The sequence below is a fragment of the Saimiri boliviensis genome, chromosome 13, assembly GCF_048565385.1.
Source record: "Saimiri boliviensis isolate mSaiBol1 chromosome 13, mSaiBol1.pri, whole genome shotgun sequence".
NCBI classification, from domain to species: Eukaryota; Metazoa; Chordata; class Mammalia; order Primates; family Cebidae; genus Saimiri; species Saimiri boliviensis.
Window position 1 is genome coordinate 112253253 of NC_133461.1, and position 19428 is coordinate 112272680.

Consider the following 19428-nt stretch of genomic DNA (forward strand, 5'->3'; position numbering starts at 1 on the left):
GCATCAGCCACCACGGCCAGCCCCTTTTTGCATAAACTTTTTTGTTTGTTTGTTTGTTTGTTTGTTTTTGAGACGGAGTTTCGCTCTTGTTACCCAGGCTGGAGTGCAATGGCGCGATCTCGGCTCACCGCAACCTCCGCCTCCTGGGTTCAGGCAATTCTCCTGCCTCAGCCTCCTCAGTAGCTGGGATTACAGGCACGCGCCACCATGCCCAGCTAATTTTTTGTATTTTTAGTAGAGACGGGGTTTCCCCATGTTGACAAGGATGGTCTCGATCTCTCGACCTCGTGATCCACCCGCCTCGGCCTCCCAAAGTGCTGGGATTACAGGCTTGAGCCACTGCGCCCGGCCCTGTGCATAAACTTTTAATTTTTGTTTATATATTTTGTGAATATATATACATATATGAATTTTATGAATGTATATTAATTTATACATATTTGTATATAAAATGAACATACGTATTCATTTTTATGAATATATACAGTATATATTTTGTGTGGAGAGAGAGAATTTCTGGTAGTGAAAGGTTCAGAAAATCCACTGATACAAATATGACCGAGAACGCCCAGAGGGTAGGACATGCGGTAGTCTCCACTTCACAACCTTCCTTTTGCGGGTGATTGAGAGACTGGGAGTTCGGGATTATCTGGGTGCAGGGTGGAGAGGGTGTGCTGTTGAAATAAAAATCAAAACTCCCGAGTGTTCCTAGACCAAATTAACAGCTTCATGTGAAAATCAGCCCCAAGGAAAACCCCGAAGACAGGGGGGTCCACAGCCGAGGAGAGTCAAGCCTGGAGAAGCAGACTCGCTTTTCCCGCCCAGTGGGGCCATGCCACGGCCCCCCTCCCATGTCTCCCAGCAGCGCCTAAAGCTAGTAAAGATGGGAATAAAACGGACCTTTGGCGTGTGTGTAAGTGATGCAAGGTGTGAATAAAACAAAACGCTGCTAGTGCATGGCCTTGAGCAGACACACAGAACCGACTGGAAGGAAATTTACCAAGATACTAACACAAGGTCTGTTTCCCTCTTTATTGTACTTTGTATTTCCAAAACTAATACTTATTACATTTATACCCTGATTAAAACAATGAATGGATTTCTTTAATAAAAGAAGCATCAATATGTACAAGTCCATTTTATTCATGGCTGCACTTGCAAGAAATGCACATGAACCCGCTAGGCATATTTCCACAAGCTCTGTCTTTTTAAATTAGTACTAACAGTAACCTATCAGCATAAATAAAATAAACATTTGCCCTTGTAAAACGACATCTTCCTCGTGTCAAGTGTTTCAAATGAATATAAATGGGCCTGCTCTCTCCAGTTTTTCTGAGCAGTGATTTGCAAAACTTAAGGCCTGAAACCTTGAAGCCTGTACCAAACTGTCCAAAGAGGCAGAGGTGATGAAGATGGATGCCCCGCTATCGTCTCATGCAGTCAAGAGTAGGTAGGATGTAGTTACAAGAAAAGTCACACCAGAGAGCAGGAACAGTTTGCAAAGGAAGTTATTGACAGAAGGTAAAATCCAGCTGATTCTAAAAACTTACGGTAAATGAGTGAAGGTTAGCTGCTGCAAAGGGGAAAATGTACATAGACCCATAAAATACACATCTGAGAAAAATAAATCGTCACTCCAAAAGATCCCACCTCCACAGGGGGGCTTGAAAATATGACATTACACCACAGCCCATGGATAAAAGTGTGAACTCAAAAGTATCTGAGATACTCCATTGATGTAGAAAGTTTATTTTGCTGTATTAGTTCATTTTCACACTGCTATAAAGAAATACCTGAGACTGGGTAATTTATAAAGGAAAATGGTTTAATTGACTCACAGTTCCATATGGCAGGGGAGGCCTCGGGAACCTTACGGTCATGGCTGAAGGCAAGAGGGAAGCAAAGACCTTCTTCATAAGGCAGCAGGAGGGCCAGTGTGAGGGAGAACCACCGAATCTCAGAGCTCATGAGGCGTATTCACCATCACGAGAACAGCATGGGGAAAACCACCTGTCATGATCCACTCACGTCCACACCGGGGGACTGCAATTCAAGATGAGATTTGGGTGGGGACACGAAGGCTCAACATATCATTTGTGCCCCTGACGCAGTCTTGGGAGGTCCTGGTGACATGTGCCCAAGGTGGTCGGGACACAGCTCTGTTTGATACATTTTAGGGAGACATGAGTCATCAATTGGTATGTGTAAGATGCACATTGGTTTGGTCTGGAAAGGAGGGACAACCAGGTCACAGGCAGATGAGAGACAAACAGGTGCATTCTTCTGAGTCTCAGGCTAGCCTTTCTTTCACCAAATACACAATTTACGTGTGAAAGGTAGAGGAATAGTCACTTATGCCTTAGTCTGGTTTACAGAATCTGCATTTTTTTTCTTATTTTTTAGAGACAGTGTCTTCTACATTGCCTACGATGGTCTCAAACTCCCAGACTCAAACGATCTTCCTGCCTCAGCCACGTAAAGTGCTGGTATTACAAGTGTGAGCCACCATGCCTCGCCTGAATCTGCAGTTTTAAATAAAATGGAAGGCAGGATGCCGGACGCAGGTCCCAGCTTGATCTTCCCTTTGGCTTGGTGATTTGGGGTCCCAAGATTTGTCTTCCTTTCACGAAGCCTGTGCTTCCACCAAAAGGATGCCAGTGGCTGATGCAGGGGCTGCAGACTGAGTGGCCAAGGCAGGGGGAGGATTCACTGGGTGTGGCTGCAGAGGCAGCTCCTGGCCAAGGCCAGCCACTGCATTACCCCTCCTCACGCTGACTCCAGTCTTTCTGGCCCATCAAACGAGTATTTACATCTGGTTCTGTCATTTCAGGGGTTTCTTGGGGCCCCGCCACCCAAGGTTATTTTGGCCCAAGCCCAGGAATGATAAAGAGCAGTTTGGAGGTCAGAGGCAAGAGTTGGTTAGGTCAGGTCTCCTTCAATGTCATAATTTTCTTACTGTTGTCATTTCTGAAAGGCAGTTTCATCAGTTCTGAGAGGGTAGCAGGCGTGTCCTGCTCTGGTGGCATTTCCTGTGCGTGGCTGCAGGACTGACCTGCACAGAGCGGCTGTCAGAGGCCTGAGCGCTCTCGGCTCCTGTGTTCCCGTCACCCAGCTCTCCTGTCAGCCAGGCAACAAGAGACGGGAGAGAAACATCCGCATGCAAAGCAGCCGGACCAGAAAGAAGACATGGAAAGATAAATTGTTAAGACCTGAAGTCAAGGTATTAAAATACCCTTGACTTTGTGGTTTTAAACTCGCCTGTTTGAGACATGTAAATACTCGCTAGTCTATCAAAATACCAGTCATCAGGCATGCCAGTGTGGTTCCAGATAAAAAAGTAGCGATGGCTTATCGGGAAGAACAAATGGCAGTCCTTACTAGACACTTTCCCTTACTGCACAGCTCAGCATGCGGCATTTTTATGATATGCAGAAACTGTCTTCATACAAAGTAATTTTCCACTTGCCCAAATTTTCCACTTGCTGCCAAAGCATATTTTCAAGGAAATTACACTGCATTGTTCTCAACTTTGCTTAGTTGTTTAAAAAGTTGACATTTTATTGTGAAATAAAACATACATGCAGAAGAATTCACGAACCATACATTTAGATAATGGCTGTAAAGCAAACAGCTATGTAACCAGATCACAAGCAGAGCCCTGCGGCACCCTGGAACCCCCACGCATCCCATCCTAACCACAGCCCCACTCCCTGATTGGGAAATTGGTTTGATTTTATTTGCAAGCCAACCCATAACCTCACCTCATGTTCCAAGAAAGTCCCACAGCGAGAGGAGACCAATCTGTTCAGCTATTTTTATAGGGAATTCTTTATAGCCTAAACCCAAAATACCTCCCACTTCTGGGAGCCTGTAACTCACTCCCACGCTCTTGGCCTCATCCAAGCAGAAACTTTCTCACAACCCTGTTACACCAGTTCCTAAGAAATCAGATTTTATTAAAAGATTGGGTTTAGGACAATTAGGTAATTGATTAGTCGATCAGAGCTGTCTGTGAGAAGAACATAAACTATTAGAGTTGAGACATCAATTTTATGAAGAAAACCAAGCAGGAACCCTAACAAAGGCAAGATGGGGGTTGTTTAGATCAGACGCAAGGGCTCTGGTCCAACGGGCAGACAGAACACTGATGTCCATCCATTTCCTGCTGAAATCTGGCTAAAGAGGAGAGAGAAGATAGAAGGCAAGGTTGGGTGTGGCACTCACGCCTGTCACCCCAGCACTTTGGGAGGTCGAGACAAAAGGACTACTCAAGGCCAGCCTGGGCAACGTAGTAATACATTGAAGAAGAAGAAGAAGAAAATAAGAAGAGGAAGAAAGGAGAAGGAGAAGAAAAAGAGAAGATCCAATGTTCCAGGGCCAAGACAGGGAAAGGCAGAGGGCCACAGCGACGTCCGGGCGCTGGAGGCAGACGCACAGACGACGGATGGACGGACACAGGTGGGACCGGCCAGAGGAGGCTACTAGAGCCACAGGGAGAGCCAGGGAAGCCTAGGCACCTCGGAAGGGGGCATCAGGCCTCCTGAAAGCAGGAGGCGCCGGGTCCCCAGGTCCCGCTCCGCACCCCGGAGGGCAGGTGGGATCCCTGGCTGAGCTGGGAGGGCCCAGGAGGAACTGCCCAGAAGACACTGTCATGGAGATCTGGAGGCAGGAACGGGAAGCAGGACTGAGCAAACAGTGACCTTTGTTGCTTGGATCCAAGAGTGTGGCAGCTGAGTTACAGACCCTTCCATCCCACACCCCACGGGACAGAATTACAGATCTTTGCACCCCACACCACAGGGACCCCAGAATTCCTTTCAGGGAAACACACACGCATGAGAAAAACCTGTGCGATTCATGGGTTCCTGAGTATGAGACCCACGAGGCTCCCTAGTCATCCCGCATCCCACAGGCAAACCTCCCTATGCCACCCCCACACACGGACCCCTGGGGTTCCACACCCCTTCTCAGTGCCTCATGCTGAGAAATAGTCAAAGACCACCGGACACAAGGAAGCCTTCGACGTGGAGAAAGAGGCAAAACCAAACTGTGTGGTCAGAGGAGACAGCGAATGGGGCGGAAGCAAACTTCGACAGAGAAAAGCGCCGGTTCCAACGCTGGGAGACGCCTGCCTGCCGCCCGTGGAGCCGCGGCGACGCCCAGGGCATGTCAGCCTGTGCAGAGGACTCTCCTGTCTCCGGTAGACTCTGCGATCAAATTAGTGATGCGTACGTGAACACTCGACGAACTTCCAGAGGAGACGGGAGAGGGCACAGGGCTTTATCACGAACAGCCCGGGTCAGCGGGACTGGCCCTATGTGGGTTCGAAGAGAAAGAGGAGTCAGGAAAAATCCCAAGAGTTTTGACTTCGACAACTGGAAGCAGAGCAGCCCCCTGCACCGAGACGGAGGTAACGGGAGGAAGAGCGCCTTGTTGCGGGGGACGGGGAGGGGGGGAAGCAAAGCCCTGGAGTGGGTGGCCCGAGGCTGGAGAAAGCGTGTGATGCCTTGGATACGACGTCAGCTGACCCAGTATTCGGGTCTGGGCTGGAGATGAGATTTTGGGAGCTGCTGGGATACGGAGGTGATTTACAGGTGGCTTCGCCTGGGAAGAGCCTATGGCTGGAGAAGAAAGACGGGGAGTTTAGGATGGGGGGAGGGGCACCAGGATCGGGCTCCAGGATTCCCCCTGAAAAAGCGCTTCTGGAGGAGGGGTTGGTGGAGCGAATGCTGCTGGGGACACCCTGGTAGGGGTGACTATGGGGGCAGAGGGCACTGTGGTGGGCTGTGGGCCTGAGGAGAACAGGAAAGAGGAGGGGGGCACAGTGTGTGTGGGAAGTCCTTCTAGGTGGTTTCTCTAGAGAGAGGAAGCTGCTGGAGGGGATGAGGTCCAGGGGTCTGCAGCAGCTCTCAGCATGGCGTAGACGGACCAGATTCCACAACAGCCCCAGTGCGCCAACACCTGGTCCAGGAGGACAGCCAGATTTCACATGTCCAGACTCCAAACAGAACTACACCAATGGGAAGGTGTGGAGGGTGATGTGGGGCCTGATTTGCAGACTGGAGCCTCCAGCCTGGGACTGAGGAGGTTAGGAAGGAAGACGACAAGGAGAATTCAGGGACAGCTGGAGAAACGGCCTGGAGTTCCTACCAGTCAACAGCAATCTTGTGAGCGGGAGCACCAAAGGGGAGGCTCCGGGCTGCGGGGAGATGGCTCCACCCCGCTTCCTGACCCTCCCCTGCACAGCAGGCAGGTCTCCACCTGTCTGGTCCTCAGAGGACGCCTCACCTCACTGCGCTTTCAGTTGGTGGTGTTTTTAAGAGTCTGACTGCAACTCCCTGCCCCCAGATGCTGGAGGTAGGGCTGGAGCAAATGGAGGGGTTAGCCCAGATTCTTCCCCTTGCCAACTCCAGTTCTGGGGAAGACCTGACCTGGGCCTTCTCAGGCCAGTGTCTTATACCTTAGGGGGACACACTCACTCCAAGTAGCTAATACCTGAGGGCTGCAACTTCTGAAAAAGAAAAAAGTTGAGCTAAGGATACTGTTCTAAGTTTTACTTATTTTTTATTTATTTTTTGGACATGGAGCCTCGCTCTGCCACCCAGGCTGGAGTGTAGTGGTGCGATCTTGGCTCACTGCAACCTTTGCCTCCTGGGTTCAAGTGATTCTCCTGCCCCAGCCTCCTTAGGAGCTGGGAACCTGTTCAAAGTTTTAAAACAGATGCACAATAATTTATACAAATAAACATATTCAAAGAGATAAGGGCAGATAGCAGAGACATAAAGCAGGGAAGAAGGAATGTCTAGTACCCAACAAAAGAACTGAAATAAGAAACATGATGGGGCCAAATGCAACCAAAGCCAGGGGAGCAGGCTGTAGGCAACTCACCAAAAAGGTAACAGGAAAAGAGAGAACGTCAAAGGTAACTAACGTAATTAAAGAAGTGGCAATGTACACATAATGGAGTTCCAGGAACAAAGAGAAAAATAAAAATGGAGAAAAAAATATTCAAAGGTTAAATGAGGAAAATTAAACAAAGACGAAAGTTCTCAAACTGAAAGGGCTTAGAGAGCATCAAATAGGATGGATGGGAAACTTACACATAATTGACAGTGAAATTCAAGAGTTATCAAGGAACATTCCAAAAGTTTCTATGAAGAGCAGATCACCTACAAAAGAGTAAGAATAAGTTTGGTTTCAGAGCTTCCAACTGCCACACTGGGTGCCAGAATACCCTGGAGTAATATTTTTAAAGACCTGAAGGAAAAGAATTTGATATAGAATTTTATAGCCAGCTCAACAGTCACTGATGTATGAGCACATATCAAATTATCTTCCAATATAAAAGGCCTCAGAAGATCCACTTTGCCAAGACCCACTTTGAAAATGTTCAAGGAAATTAGAAGATAAATAAATCGAGAAGGATGTTGTGTGAGATATAGGAACTACACGTGTAAAAAGCTTTAGATCAAATAGATTTTAGTAAGGTCTACTGTTGTCTAAAAATGCCAGGACCAAAATGAGGGGAGAAGATGATGTACATTTACAACGATGCAAAAGTAAATATTTAAAGAGAATCAACATGGGAGTCCAAAGATTTAATATTAATCTGCTCAGAAAATCAATAGGATTAGACGTATATTGAAGTGGTTCTCAAACTCAATGTAACCACCACTAAAAACTATACAAGAAACTTGGGGAAAACGAAAGGAAAGTAAAAGCCAACTACGAACGAAGGCGGCAGAAATAAAGTCCTGATGCAACCACAGACACTTACTGAGCTAAAAACACCTACAAAGCTTGGATTTATTAAAAAAGAATCAACAGTTTTCTGAGAGAAGTATACTTAAAGGATACTAAAATGTTTAAAATAAATAAAAAAGAAGTGCTAGGCAAATTTGAATCAACATAAAACTAGATAGTAGCCCTACTATCTGCAAAGTCCAAGGCAAAGAAATCACCAAAGATCAGCATGATGTGATCTGCTTGTAAGAGGAAACAGTAAACAAGATGCAACCATCATGAACTTCTGTGTACTGAATAATGTTTCTTTAGAAAAGCGAAAACTGATACATCTAGACAGAGAAAACCATAAGTTGGCAATTATATTAGATATTTCTTAAGACATATAAAAGAGCAGAGAAATCAAAGGTTTAAAATATACGAATTCCAAATTACTATATTTACATAGAACTCTGCATCCAGTGGAGATTATACTTTTAAAAATGCATAGAATGTTTATACAATTTGATCATATATCATGAAAAATGCATTTGGCAAGAAAGAAATACAATAAACTCTAAAGCAACAAAGCATGCCCTCTCTAACATAATACTACAATACATTTTGAAATAAATAACAAAAGGATAGAATTTTTAAAATACCACATTTTTGGAAAGAAAATAACATTACTAAATAGCCCCTGGGTTTAAAAGTAAATCAGAAGAGGGTTACAAAATATTTAGAACCAAATGAAAATAAACACAAAAATGTCAAACTTTGTGGGACAATGTTAAATTAGTACTTAAATTTTATAATTTCAAATGTATTTACAGGAAGCAAGAAAACTTCAAAATGAAACAATGTATTCAATACAAAAATTCTGAAAAAAGAAAAAACTGAATAAATTGAAAACAAGAAAGGAAATAATAAACATAAGGACAGAAACAAACAGTTATCAAAAAAAGATTAACCAAAAAAAACCCTTAATGCTTAGAAAGATTAATAAAATAAATAAAGCTTGAACAAGACCAGTCAAACCAAAAAACAAGTAAGGGCTGGGCATGGTGGCTCACGCCTGTAATCCCAGCACTTTGGGAGGCCGAGACAGGCGGATCACGAGGTGAAGAGATCAAGACCATCCTGGCCAACATGGTGGAACCCCGTCTCTACGGAAAATACAAAAATTAGCTGGGCATGGTGACGTACACCTGTAATCCCAGCTACTCGGGAGGCTGAGACAGGAGAATTGCTGGAATAAGGGAGTCGGTGGTTGCAGTGAGCTGAGATCACACCACTGCACTGCAGCCAGGAGACAGTACAAGATCCGTCTCAAAGAAAAACAAACAACAACAACAACAAAAAGATACAAATAAACAAGACATAGAACAAAAGGCCCTGCAGATATAGAGAGATTTGCTAACATTTTAAAAAATGGTACATTATTTAGGAAATATAGATGAAAGACATATTTTTCAAAAATATAAATGCTGAAACTGTAACAAGAATTTTTGTAAAAAAAAAAAAAAATACTGCATGGGCCAGATGTGGTGGCTCATGCCTGTCATCCCAGCACTTTGGGAGGCTGAGCTGGGTGGATCACCTGAGGTCAGGAGATCAAGACCAGCCTGGTCAACATGGTGAAACCCCATCTCTACTAAAATACAAACATTAGCTGGGTGTGACGGTGGGTGCCTATAACCCCAGCTACTCGGGAGGCTAAGATCAGAGAATTGCTTGAAACCAGGAGATACTGGTTGCAATGAGCCAAGATTGCACCATTGCACTCTAGCCTGGGCGCCTGTGCAAGAATCTGTCTCAAAAAAAAAAAAAAAAAGAATCCTGCACGATTCCATGTGTAAGACAGCCTAGAACAGGCTAACTAATCTAAGGTGAAAAATAAACTAGAAATGGATCAAAGACCTAACTGTAACAGGTAAGACTATAAAAGTCCCAGAAAAAAATACGAGTGTCAATCTTTGCAGTGTCAGATTAGGGAAAGCTTTTTGTGACATGATATGAAAAGCACAAAGAACAAAAGGAACATGGAAACTCCCAGAAACATCAAGAGAGTGAAAAGACAAGCCAAAGAGACGGAAGAAGTCTGTGCAGACCAGTGTCTCCTAAGTGGTGTGCATGCAGAGTAGATCCAGAACTCTTCCAACTCCGCAGTGAAAGAATTACCCCACTGGGCCTAATGGACAAAGGATCTGAAGAGGCGTTGCTCTGAGGAAGACATACAAACGGGCCAGACCCAAGTGAGGACACGCAGCGTCATCAGCCATCAGGAAAACGGGAATCAAGCCACACTCAGACACCACCCCACACCCACTAGCATGGCAATCAGGACACAGACGGACAGCAACAAGGGCTGCCAGGATGAGCAGAGCCCGGAACCCTCACGCACTCAAGGGAACAGAAGGCAGCGGAGCGTGCATGTGCTTTGGGAAATGGCCTGGCAGATTCTCCGCATCTAAACAAAGAGCGAACGAGGGACCCAGCAGTTCCGTTCCCTATGGAATATGTCAGAGAGGGGACACTGTATGTCCCCACAAAAATGTGCACCTGACGCTCATGACAGAATCGTTCGTAATAGCCAAAAAGTGGAAACAACTCAAAAGGCCATCGGCTGATGGACAGCTACATAAAATGCGGCCAATCCATACAATGGAGTATTATCTGGCAATAAAAAGGGAGGAAGTACAGGTACGCACCACACCGATGAACCCTGGCAACGCGACAATATGTGAAAGAAGCCAGGTGTACAAGGCCATGTATTCTTTGTATTCCCTCATAGGAAACGTCCAGAACTGGCAAGTCTATAGAGACAAAAAGACGAGCCGTTGCCTAAGGCCAGGGAGGAGGACTGAGGCAGCAGGAGTGTGAGGGGAATGGGGAACAGCTACTCATGGGTACAGATTTTTTTTTTTTTAGTTGATGAAAATGTTCTAAAAGTGATTGTGGCGGTTTCGCAATTCTATGAGTACTAAAAACCACTAAATACACTTTAAATGGGTGAATTTTATAATATGTGAATTATAGCTCAGGGAAGCTGTTGAAATAAATGAACTGGTTCCTTTCGGAGAAAACAGGACAGAAGAAATAGAGAGGAGATGACAGTTCTCTGAGCACAGCTTTTTGAATAGTTTTAACTTTTGGAATCATGACATTTTGCATTCAAATAATAAAATTATCCAGAAGTGGGGAAAATGCTATAATAGAATTCCAAAAAAGGAACCCAACTCTCTTTCAAATTATTAGCCATCATCAGAAGGAGAGTTGGGAAAGAACAAACGGAAGTAATTTTTGAAGATAGCACTTTGACCACATACTCTCAGACTAAAGAAAAATGCTGCAAACAGGTCTGGAACTCGCAGTGGGTTTGTTTTCTGTGGTCCTGGGGGTGGAGCTGCTCCAAACCTGCTCTGTGCTATGGTGTGTTTGAGTCACGTGTGATGCTGCCATGGCTGCTGTGAGCTGCAGTCATCACCATGCAATTTGCGATGGGCAGGAGTGGGGCAGGCAAGGAAGTACCGTGGCACTGGCTGCAGTGGAGGGAGAAGGCTCTGGAGGTTCTGATGCCCATGAACAACGAGCACATCTCACACACATCTTGACTTCTCAATCCCACTCCTCACTAAGAAGAACCAGAATCCTTGCAGCAAGGGCTGGATCCAGTGGCATGGCAGAGGAGGTGCACCCCACTGCATAAAAAATAAGGACTCAGAACAAGGATCGGTTCAGAGAAGGATGCTGGGACCGCCTGGACAGACCCCCACAGCAAACCTGGAACAATGTGGACAGCAACAACTATCAGAACGACAATCAACTGTAACCCACTATAAACAGTAACATTACCAAACAAAGAATCCATGAACCCACAGTGATAATAAACACTGGGAAGAAAGTGGCCCTTCTTTACAGAATGCCGTAAGAAGTGATGGAGTTGGAAAATTAGTGTATTGAACCATTGCCAAGAAGGCTGACCCAACTGAGTGCAAACGTGACTTGGTGCCGGTGAGGCCAGCCTGGGGCAGGTGGCAGCTTTGTGGACAGACAGGGCATTCTCAGCCTCAGCAGGTCACCCACAATACACCCAAGGACGTGGAAAATCTGTGACGATTCAGAGGAGGAACCACCTTATCAAGGACCAAAACTAACATTGCCAATAAGGACAAACTGACAGATGCCTCTGCGTTTGATATCCTAAGGATGTTGTTTACAGAGCACTCCAGCTAGAAACACATAACTTGAATTCAATCCTGACAAAATATCAAACCAAACCAAACTGAGGGGCATTCTTTAATACAACCGGCTGGTATTATTAAAAAATATCACTGCCATTAAAGAGAAAGACAGGCTGAAGAACTGCAGCAGATTAAAGAACCAAGTGATGTGATTACCAAACAGAGCATGTGATCTGGCACTCCGTCCTGGATCAAGAAAAAAAAAAAGGACAGAAGAGAAACTGTTAAAGTTAGAAAGCAACTGCAGATGAGATAAAGAGCCCTGGCTCCATGTTACATTTCTTGAATTGATAGCGTATGACGTGGTTACATGAGAATATCCTTATTCTTAGGAAATAAACACTAAAGGTTTTTTGGTTTGTTTTTGTTTTCTGGTTTCCGTTTTGTATTTCTGTTTTTGTTTTTTTTAGACATAGTCTCACTCTGTTGCCCAAGCTGGAGTGCAGTTGCATTATCTCAGCTCACTGCAACCTCTGCCTCCAGGGTTCAAGTGATTCTCTTGCCTCAGCCTCCTGAGTAGCTGGGATTACAGGTGTGTGCCATCACCACCGACTAATTTGTGTATTTTTAGTAGAGATGGGATTTCACCACGTTGGCCAGGCTGGTCTCCGACTCCCGACCTCAAGTGATCCACCTGCCTCGGCCTCCCTACGTCCTGGGATTACAGGCATGAGATGTTGTGCCTGGCCAATAAACACTGAAGTATTAAGGGCTAAGGGATATGAAGTAAAAAAAAGAAAGAGGCAAGGAGAGAGAGACCTAGGGAAAGGTAAGACGCCGCTATGACAAATGTGGCACCAAGTTAAAAAAGGATCAATACGGACGAAGAGTACATGGAAGGTTTGCTTTGTTCTTTTTCTCTCCTTAAATTTCTGTAAGTTTGAAATTAGTTCAAAATAAGAAGCTAAAAACAAAAATAATATGGAACAGAGTAACTTCCTTTAAACCACGCAGCCTCCTTTTGAAGCTGCGGCATCTGAGACACACGTGACGTCCAGGCCCCCCATTCTGTCTCCCTCCCAGCCAAGATGATTTTGGAAAAGCCCACAGCTGCAAACCACTGGTGTCTTCTACAGAGGGTTTTCTAATCATTCAGGTGGTGAACATGGCTAGCAGGTTAACACTCTTCATTCTGTGTGTTTAGGAACCTCCATGAGACAGGGTAAAGGTGAACAAAGCAGGTGGGGTGTTTCCTTCACTGGTGCCATCAGGCCAGTTTTTTTCACATGACGGGACCCCAGGCTGGTGGCCCAGGGCTATGCCATCCATTCCTTCCCACACCGGAGTGTAGATGTGGATCCTTATGCCTGCTCCTCGTGGTAGCAATGGCAGGTGCCCCTGTAAGGACCGGGACTGCATTTGACGCCAAAAGGAGGTAGGAAGGCATGGGAAGGTGTCCTCGATCCAGGCTTGCCTGCACTTGCAAAGGAAAACGCACTCAGCCGCTAGCCCTCCCCTTCTAGGTGGCCAGACTGTGCTGTGTGCACACCAAGGTCCAGAAGATAGGCACCAGCTGGCAGAGGACGGGCTGGTGAGGGACCCACGCTGGCAGAACGCAATTCCAGTCCTGTAACCAGCTCCAAATTCAATGTTAAAAGCCACGTTTAGCAAATGAGATTTTCCCTGAGCTTTATTTTTTTAAAGGGTTGCATGCTTTCTATTTGAGATAATCTGAAATTACAGAAAATGCACAATGGGAATATCACATGGCGGGCTCAACCTTGCTAAGCTTTGGCAGTCAGCAAAAAACTACTCTCTGCCTCGAACGCTCTGTGCTCTGTGATTGTTTTGTGTGGAAACAAAATCTCTGGGGTTGACTAGATATACTTGGAAATTCCTTGTAACAAATGAAACTGCAGCTAAAATGCAGTGTTCCAACTGGGACTTCGCATTTCACATATTATTTTTGAAAAACCACACAGAAAACGTTGCAAAAGTTACCAGGACTATAGAAGTTTCGTATGTAGGCTGGGCACGGTGGCTCACGCCTGTAACCCCAGCACTTTGGGAGGCCGGTGTGGGAGGACTGCAGAGGAGTTTGAGATCAGCCTGAGAAAGACAGCAAGATCCCGTCTCTACACAAAAATTTAAAAATTAGCTAGGCATGGTGACACACACCTGTGATCCCAGCTCCTTTGGAGGCTGAGGTAAGAGGATCATTTATGCCCCAGAGTTTGAGGTTACAGTGAGCCGTGATCACCCCAGCGCACTCCACACCTGGCCAAAAAGCAAGACCCTGTCTTGAAGTTTCTAAAAAATGTTTTCTACGTCAAGAAACTTTTCAGATTGAGACTTGACATTGAGTAACTTTCCGTAACAATGGAGGGTTTGAACTTTGCTTTAATTTTTGAAATCTTTCTATGGGTTTGAGGTTGCAGGTATGGAACCCTGCAGGAACGGGAAGTACGCGGCTTCAGGCGGGCGGGACTGCTAACTGAGGCTGCCAAGTGGGAGCTGCGCAACGCTGAAAGGAAAATACCTCCAGTGAGAAAAGAAATGAATTCACACCATGGGCCTGCAGATGTGGAAATGAGGTGTCACTGAGGCCAGGCGCCTGCGCTCTGGTGTTCCTGGCCGGGTTCCCAGAAGGAAGGGTGTGGTTTCTTTTTCCTCTTGGATGGCTGGCTCCCGATCCTGGATACCTCAGAGTCAATTCCAGACATTTGGGGTTGAGTCATCAGAAGAAAATAGAGACGTCTGAATTTTCCACATCACTGTATTTTAAACATGATTGGTAAGTATATTTCTGTTACTAAAATAGTAAATGCATTTTACTAATAGTGATTTTAGTTACTAAAAAGGAGAAAAGTTATTCAAAAACACAAATATTGAATTAATAAGCTCTCACGTTAGAAGAAAATAGGATGAAGTTAGCAAAGACAGAGGTGAACTGCAAGCCTTGACGTGTGTTCGTTCGTGAACGCCTGGGTGCGGTTTATTCTGATTTACTCTGCAGGGAGCTGAAATCAGGACGGCAGGGTCGGCGATGCCTCTGGGACCAGGCTGGACGGGCTCCCAGGTGCCCACCCCGCCGTCTCCTGCAGCCACTCCTCCAGGGCAGGCCTCCTGTCCTGGCAGCCCGGCTGTCGGCGTGTCACACAAAATCACATGTGCTGGGTTCTGCAGAGAGCAAAGCCAGGTGTGAGCACAAGGCAGGCAGGCTGGCTCTCGCAGACCCCATGATAGAGCCCCTGCAGCCTGGGCAACGCTGTGATCACAGGGGTGGCAGCTTCTGGCAGTCCTCTGACCTGTCATTCCTGTCCCGTGACTTCAGGGAGGGGCAGCTCCTGGGAGCTCCCTGGCCGGTGACACCTGGGACTCTGCCCTCCCTTCCTGGGCTGCTGTGGGTATTGGGCGGGGGTCTGGAGACCCTGAGGGCTGCCCCAACACCCCTGCCTGTGTTCCTGTTGTCACGTGGGTGCCTCCTGTCTCTACTGCCGAAGCCACAGCAGGGGTGTGGGGCACCTGTGCATCTGACCGGTACCCGTCTAACCCCAACGCGCCTGGGCCACCGTGGGATACAGCACGAAGCGGAGTCCCAGAGGCACGCCGGATGCACTTTGTGGCCGAGCCGCCAGCCCGATGAGCGAGCGGGAGGCCTTTCAGTTCAGCTGCGCGAGGGCAGAACGGGGCCCCCGCACCTCTGTCTGCGTGAGCACATGCGCTCAGAACAAGAAGGCTTCCGACCCGGTCAGACACTTCACACGCGCTCAATGGAGGAAGCTTTTGGCGTGCTATCAAATGCTTTGTCACACACACACATCTCTGTCCCGGCATGAAGCAAAGACAGCTGACCCTGGCAGACCCCACCCAGGCTGGTCTCCACCGGAGGCCCGATCGTTTCCCCTTCTGGCCACACGGTTTCCAGTGTCCACAGTTCTCCACTGAGGACGTCACCTCCGGCTGGCTGCTGGCCTTGCCAGGTACCCCGTGCGAGGGTGAAACTGGCTGCCCAGTCTCTCGGCCCTGCCCTTATCATGGTAACTACGCCCTTCAACAGACGTCCCTGCATCAGCCCTTGGGTATTTCCCCTGTGGGCCTGGCAGTCCCAGGTACTACTAACCAGTTCATCCACTCCCCACTGCCCTGCCACCATCCTGTGCCAGGCACATGGGGCTTGGAATAAATCAGAAAACAAAACAGACAGAACCCTGGCCTTGTTAAGCTCACAGAATTCTGACGGGAGAGAATCACATTCACCGGGTGCTGTGGTGTGACTGTGTCCCCTCCAGAATTCACATGACATTGTCATTGTCACTGCGGAGGTATTAAGAGGCTGGGCCCCTACTCTTACAAATGGCTTCATGCCTCATAAAAAGGCAGCATGGAACTAGCTGAGGCCTCTTGACCTTCAATCCCCTCCACCATGTAAGGATGCAGGATTCCCAGCAGATACTAATCTACCCACACCTTCACCTCCCAGGTTCAAGCAATTCTCCTGCCTTAACCTCCCAAGTAGCTGGGACTACAGTCATGCACCACCACTCCCACTAAATGCCGCGTTGAAGAGCTCAGCTCTGGCGCTGGAGGCTGTGCCCGGAGGCAGGCACGGCCACTCACCAGCTGCATCACCTTGGGCACATCACCACCTCTGTGAGCCCTGAGGCTCCTCTGCTGTGGAGCGGATTCAGCAGTGCCTATTTCAAGTTGACAGTGCGTAGAAAATGGGAAATACGTCCCTTAAGCACAATACCTGGCAAAAAAAAAAAAAAAAAAAAAAAAAAAAACTCACACCGAACAGCGACCATGACAACTTCAGCATCACCCAAGGAGCCTGGACACCAAGACAAGCAGCAGCCTGTGCGGCCCGGCCCCTGCACCATGGCCAGGAGGCTGCACCAGGCCTTGGCTCTTCAGTCACCCATTAAGAAACAAACAAAACATGGCTATGCAGAAGTATTTCACCACCGAAAGAAAAAGCGCAGGATGAGTGATGAGAGCAAAGCCACGCTGGAGAGCCACATCCCAGCTAAAGGGAAGGCCATTTCCATCGGAGTCACCTGCCATGTCACCCAGTCTTCCTAGTTTTCAAGCAATTCTAGAATTCCTGACTGTTGCGTGAACTCGCCCGGTTTAACACTTGCTGTAACTCTTGAGAGGCACACAGCACACACGTGCAGATGGATGCTGGCCAGTATTGGCCACTGAGTGGGCCAGGCCCAGCTCACGCCAGCCTGGCACCAAGAAGCCAGAGCTCATGAATGTCACTTGCACCACGCCACTATGGATACCTCCACTCGCACTGCAGGTCGGGGAGACTGAGGCCAGCGAAGACCATGGGAAAGTGCTGTGCAATCTGGAAGGGGTCCGGATGGTAATAGTTCACAAAGCCTTTTCCACCCCAAAACCCCCAACTCCAGGCTCTGCAATGAGGGATCCCTGGCACAATGTGTGTGTGTGTGTGAGACACTGGACAGAGTGGGCGAGCCTGTGCTTCTCTAAGGTGCCTCCATCTCTACGCATCCGAGCAACGCGTGTATAAAGATACTGGAGGTGACACGTGGACCTCTGCCAGGTCAAAGTCCTAGTGAGGGTGAGACACAGATGAGGCTACACACTTCAAACTCCAAACTGAAATCTGAACACATGAAGGCTGATCGTTATATTTTGTATCTCCAGGATAAAACATTCACAGCAATATGAATAGGTTATTTTGACATCGTTTGAGTTCTGTAAACATCAGTGACTTTGTTATTCCTCTGCCTGGCTGAAAAACGCCAGCTCCTGCTTACTCCACAAGGGCATGGATGCAGACAGCACTGCCTGCCAGTGCCGGGATTCCAGTTAAAAGTCTCAGCAGGGACACCATTTGCTGGATGAGTTTAAGATTAAAATCTCTTCATAAAATGTGATAAATAGGTTACCATACACCTGGATCAATAAAGGTAAAGCATCAGCAACCAAAAGACACTGCTCCAGGCCAGGCGAGGTGGCTCACGCCTGTAATCCCAGCACTTTGGGAGGCCGAGGTGGGCAGATCACTTGAGGTCAGGAGTTGGAGACCAGCCTGGCCAACATGGTGAAACCTCATCTCTACTAAAAATACAAAAAATTAGCCGGGCGTGGTAGCACATACCTATAATCCCAGCTACTCGGGAGGCTGAGGTAGCAGAATCGCTGGAAATCAGGAGATGGAGGTTGCAGTGAGCTGAGATGGCACCACTGCGTGCCAGCCTGTGAGCCAGAGCGAGACTCCGTCTCAAAACAAACGAACCACAGCTCCGAGAGTTCCACGACACGTGAGGAGCGTAAGTCACACAATTCTCATGAGCAGCCGATGTTTTTCTATACACATTTCAAAGGTGCTTTTGATAAATAATAAACTTTGAATTTTAATTGCACATTTAAAACAAAAACAAAAACCCACACAATTCTGTATGTCTGTCAACAAAATTGCTCAGTTGGTGTATAAATTCTACCTGGACATAAAACAGTAACGTACCTTGGGACTTGTCGTCAGGCGCTCATGGCCAGGGGCTATGGCAGGACCATTCGAGGGACCCCAGGGCCCTGCAGCTGAGCATCTGAGGGGTCCAGGTCCACCCTTGCAGCTCAGGAGGAAAATGACATCACTACTTTCCTTGAAAGCTAGCAAGAAACACCAACCACACAATTGGGGTGTGGACTGGATGCCTGTAGGTAACTCCATCAATGAAAAACAACTCTAAAACCCAGACAACCTGATTACTAAGTATCTACCTCATTTTGTCAAATGAGCAATATAGTATGAATAGTAAATTCTCATTTTAAAACAGGTTCCATGATTTAAAAAAAAACTTGCAAGATTTCAACTCAACCACCCCACACGCTGGTTGGTGGCAGGTCAACTCCAACGCGTCTCCACTGCTACAGGAGTCACTACCCCTCAGAGATGTCTTTGTACCATTTGCCACCAGATGGCACTGCCAGACACCTAGGTTTAGAATTTTTTTTTTTTTTTGGTGAAAGAGTCTTGCTCTGTTCCCAGGCTAAAGTGCAATGGCTTGATCTCAGCTCATTGCAATCTCCACCTCCTGGGTTCAGGCGATTCTCTTGCTTCAGCCTCCTGAGTAGCTAGGATTATAGGCACGTACCACCACACCCAGCTAATTTTTGTATTTTTAGTAGAGACAGGGTTTAATCATGTTGGTCAGGCTGGCGTCAAGTGATCCACCTGCCTCAGCCTCCGAAAGTGCTGGGATTACTTTGAGTGTGAGCCACCATGCCCAGCCTAGAATTTTATACCATGGGCAATTTAACAAGGAACAAGTCATATTATTTTCTATTTTAGCCCAATTCTCTCCAGCTGAAAAGAATGTGACTTCTGAATAAGACACACAGCATGTGAGTGTGTGGCTGGAAAATCAACGCTGAGTCACTCCCCCAGCGGGAGGCACTTCACTACGAAGCCACTTCCAGCATTCGGACAAGGGCAGGTGTGATGCCTGGATGCCACGGACTCCTCTCCTAAATGCCTGACATG

The 19428-nt window shown here is 47.1% G+C and overlaps 1 pseudogene; it reads right to left on the minus strand.

Annotated features, from left to right (window-relative positions):
- Positions 1-1013: 1013 nt before the first annotated feature.
- On the minus strand, positions 1014-18491 carry LOC141580893 (uncharacterized; annotated as a pseudogene).
- Between the last annotated feature and the right edge of the window lie 937 nt (positions 18492-19428).